Source organism: Cibotium barometz, chromosome 35, assembly GCF_041138505.1.
Source record: "Cibotium barometz isolate CiBa-2024 chromosome 35, ASM4113850v1, whole genome shotgun sequence".
NCBI lineage: Eukaryota > Viridiplantae > Streptophyta > Polypodiopsida > Cyatheales > Cibotiaceae > Cibotium > Cibotium barometz.
This window is the reverse complement of record NC_141080.1, coordinates 904,201-909,294: the sequence shown is the minus strand read 5'-3', so window position 1 is coordinate 909,294 and position 5,094 is coordinate 904,201.

Sequence of the window (5,094 nt, the reverse complement as noted above, 5' to 3'; positions counted from 1 at the left end):
TCTTATGCATCTAAGTTAAGCATAAAATCCATTTATGAGGAAAATCATACTTTTAGTATAAAAAGAATATCTTTTATGCATACCTATATGCATGAAATCCAATATGATAAAAGTAACACCTTTGATATAAAAATTTTTCCTTTATGCATACTTCTATGCATGAAAATTAAAAATGATAAAAGTAACACTTTTGATATAAAAATTTTCCTTTATGCATACTTCTATGCATGAAAATTAAAAATGATAAAAGTAACACTTTTGATATAAAAATTTTCTTTTATGCATACTTTTATGCATGAAAATTAAAAATAATAAAAGTAACACTTTTGATATAAAAATTTTTCCTTTATGCATACTTCTATGCATGAAATAAAAATGGTAAAAATAACACTTTTGATATAAAAATTTATCCATTATGCATACTTCTATGCATGAAATAAAAATGGTAAAAATAACACTTTTGATATAAAAATTTATCCATTATGCATACTTCTATGCATGAAATAAAAATGGTAAAAATAACACTTTTGATATAAAAATTTATCCATTATGCCTAGCATTAAAATTCAATTTCTCCATGATTGTAATGAAATTCTTTCAATTAATCTAGGATGATAATTCCTAGAATATGGTAGGAAGTCCTCTTTTTATGCTTTGAATGAGATTATTTTATGCATAATTTTTATAAAAATTTTGCCATAGCTCCGCTGCTATGACTGATAAATCTCAATTTTTCTAAGGGATAATGCTTATCATTAAGAAAATAATTAAAATAATCTCTAATTGGATTATCAATCCATAATGGATTGAATCATTAATATACATAAACTAAAAGCATAAGAAAAAGCCATTAATTTGGCCTCAAGCATAGCTTAATCTTGGGTTAAGGAAAAGCTTTATGAAAAGCTTGATTTGGATTGAGAATGGGTCATGAGTATGACCATTTCTTGAGTGAGAGAGAGAATTTACATAAGAATCATTAGAATTTAAACATAAATGAAAATTAACTTCAATAGCATTTATTAAATCATGTAACTCTTCACTACTATTCAAACTTCAATAGCATTTTAAAAAAAAACCATACCAATTAAACTTCTCAAGCTTGAGAGGGGTTGAGAAGAGAGAAACATTGAGAAATTATAGAAAGATCAATATTCACTAATTACCTTACAACTTGCTTGATTCTTTGTTCACGGTAGAGGCCCCCAACCAATCAATTGGTTAAGTATGTTGATGGAGCCACTAATGGGGATTGAAGAAAGAGGGAAGCTCCAAAAACTAGTGAATTATTAAATGAATTCACAGTTCTTGGCTTAGGTGGAGTAGAGTAACGATGCATAAACACTATATATTTTTCAACAAGGGGGAGGCTTCTATTTATAGGAAAAATTGAGCTCCTAACCAAACAAACTGATTCTAGAATTTTCTAAATCAGTTTGGTCAATATTTGACCATTTTTAGGTCAGTTAAGCTAACTTTTTGGAACTAGACTTAAATGAGGAGAGAGGAGAGATGAAATATCTCAATTTTTATGAGTTTAAAACTCATTCAAGCATGTGAAATATGCACCTCCTTTAAAGACCTCCCCTTCCTTACATATGTCATACTTTTAATATTGCTCATAATTTTTTTACTAATAAACCTTGTACATTTTCAACTCTTCATCTTATGTGAAATATGCACCTCCTTTAAAGAACTCCCCTTCCTTACATATGTCATACTTTTAATATTGCTCATAATTTTTTTATTAATAAACCTTGTACATTTTCAACTCTTCATCTTATGTGAAATATGCACCTCCTTTAAAGAACTCCTCTTCCTTACATATGTCATACTTTTAATATTGCTCATAATTTTTTACTAATAAACCTTGTACATTTTCAACTCTTCATCTTATGTGAAATATGCACCTCCTTTAAAGAACTCCTCTTCCTTACATATGTCATACTTTTAATATTGCTCATAATTTTTTACTAATAAACCTTGTACATTTTCAACTCTTCATCTTATGTGAAATATGCACCTCCTTTAAAGAATTCCCCTTCCTTACATATGTCATATTTTTAATATTGCTCATAGTTTTTTTACTAATAAACCTTGTACATTTTCAACTCTTCACCTCATGTGAGCATTTACTCATTTTTGGGTATTTTCTTTTTACAAGTTGGATTTATCTCCTCCCTACACATGGATTGATGCTATTGGTCCATAGGAACCTTAATTGGACCATAGTCTAAAGATTTCTGAAAATCTAGACTCTTAGGCTAAGGTTCTTTATAGCTATTTTCAATTAATTCCAATTGCACATTGGAAAATTCTTTTTGAATTTCTGTTTCAGGGGAACTCATCTGAATTAGAAGAGATATTTTTCTATCCAAAAATATTCAAAATCTGAATATTCTCTCTCTAGAATATTTTTCTCTCTCTAGGCTAAAACAGATAGAATCAAGGTCTTTATATTTCTGAAGAGGGATTGATTACAGGGAAAGATACTAGACATCAAAAAGGGGGTGGGGGAGGAATCTTACATTCTACCCCACTTAAAAAACGCGAGATGTCCTCATCTCGCAAACTGGGATAATTTCGCAAGATGTACGAATTATGAGACTTAGAGAAAAATTTAAATCAGGATTAACCACCAAGAAAAAGTCTCAAAGAGAGCAAGATTCAAGATAAGAACAAGATTTAAACTTTATTCATTCTCGGTACTTATACAGTAAAGATAGAGGAACTCTTTACACTTCCATAAGCCCGTCCATCATATGGTCACAAAAGCAGTCCTCACAAGCTGCACAAGTATAAGGTAACTCATCTATGGGAATGATTCTGTGGGTTATTGCTGCGCCTATCTCAGTGGTATGAGGTGTTCTAACAAAAGGACCTCTGAGAGGCAAGCCAAAAACGGGGTAAAGGCATATCTTCTCATGAGGAAGAAAACACGCCAGTAAGAAGACCCGCTCAGAAAACCCAGGATGTCTTGATCTCATGACGCAGTAGTATCGGGGACCCAAACCCAAGGCTTCAATAACCATGGCCAAGCGGACATTGTTGCGAAAGTGCTGCTGACCCCAGGGTGTTACCCTAGTTATGTCTTGATAGGTCCGCCATTTGGTCTGCGCTACAGAAGTTCCCAAGTGAGGGAAAAGTGAGCGCTCATACTGTTCTATAAAATCCTTCTTCACAGACTCACTTGCGTCTTGAAGGTGAGGAATCATTATGGATAAAACTAATTCTTGTTGCCAAGCCATGAAGGAGATTAGGAAGAAAGGAGATCGATGGGAGTAAGATTACTGTGAGCGACAAGTAAAAGTTACGACTTATATAAAGGAAGGAGCTAGCGTAACTTAGAAGCCAACGGTAGCTTGCCACTGAAGTTTTACCGTCTTTCCATGATTTGGGTTTGGCACAATTTTCTATAGAAGGCATTAAGAACTTTGAGATGAGGAGATAAAAGAAGTTCGTAAGTTAAATCACCTACTTTCTTTGGTCCACAATATCTGGGAGATAACTTCTTATACTTCCCAAGAGATAAAGAACTTCTTTTGGGTCGTACTCGAGACCAAAACCTTGATATCCAAAACATCGATTCTCACTTCTGAACTCGTTGTTCTGAATCCTTAAAACAGGTGGGACTCTTGAGAAGTATTCAGGAAAAAGGTTCTTCCTTTTTTAAACAGAATCTTTCTTTTATTTTAGAGAGGGAATAATTATAAGATCAAAAAGGGATATTCTTACTCCTGTATACCTCTAAGGCTGGGGGAGAATCTTACGTTCTACCCCACTTGAAAAGTGTGAGATGTCCTCATCTCATAAAGTAGAGGACAACTCTTTTTCTTAAGATCCAATTTTATTCTGGGGTTCTTTATATTCTGGTTATCCCAACAGAATACTGGGATAAATATCCCTTAGAACTCATCATTAAATAACAATTCATTCAGATCATATCATTCATATCTTTAACATGATAAAGGTTCATTAGATCGAAAAATTTCCTTCTGAGCATTCCTCCACGGGAATTTCAGTCAAGTAAGTTCTCAATTTGTCATCCCTTAACTTGATCTAACAGTCAAGTGTTAACAGTAGTACTTTGACAGCACAATCCACTAATCTCATAGTGATTTGTTGAAATCATTATCATCATTTATCATTACAGGGACTCGTCCCATTCATCCTCATTGCGGTTTTGCTCAAGTTATTATATTTCAACTAAATTTCAAAAATCATCATTTTTCAATCAGAATCCCAATCAATTCATCAGTTCCCAAACAGAATTAAAAATCATATCAACCACATTCAAATTCATCATCTGGATAGCATTAACGCTTATAATTTCAAGTCTTAGATTTACTCGTATATACTGTCAGTAAAGAGCTGCAGTTATACTCTCGGTATATACGGATAGTCACGGCCCTTGGAATTATAAGGTAAATACCATCATGTCTAGGCCTCAAGCAAGTCAAGGATTCTAAATAATTGCGGTACTTCCATCTGAAGACCCAATTACCAAATTACGAATTTCAATTTGAATATCAAATTGTATGAATTATATCACACAATTACAACCTTTTTGTGTTTCTTGATTAATTTCTGACATATTTGTCTTCTCAATTGATCTTTATTAACCAAACGCTCTGATACCAACTGTGAGATCCCTGTTCCCACCGAGCAACGGATTCGGGGTACTAGCAGCGGAAGTAGCACTTCTCGCGCGGGACAGGGGTCCCACACTCGGGGCCTCGCCCACGGATATCCGGACAAGAGACTAATCCGTCGGTTTGTCCAAAACCGAAACCGGAAAAACTTCCTTTACCCGGAAAGCACGGGCGATTCCACCAGGATAACTCTTTACTCTAACGTAGTCAAGATCATTACTGATCAAACTGATCTGACTGCACCTTTAACGGTACTTGGTCAAATCAAGGAAGAACTTGCACTTGGATCATTGGGATCAACGCTTTTTTCCCCATCAAGAGGCACAGCCGTTGATTCCTATCCATAGAACAATTTCTATCCGGGATTTACTTCATCTATCGTAATAATAGAAATTAAATCTCGATTTACGGATCCATCAGTCCAGCCTAACCCCATCCGATC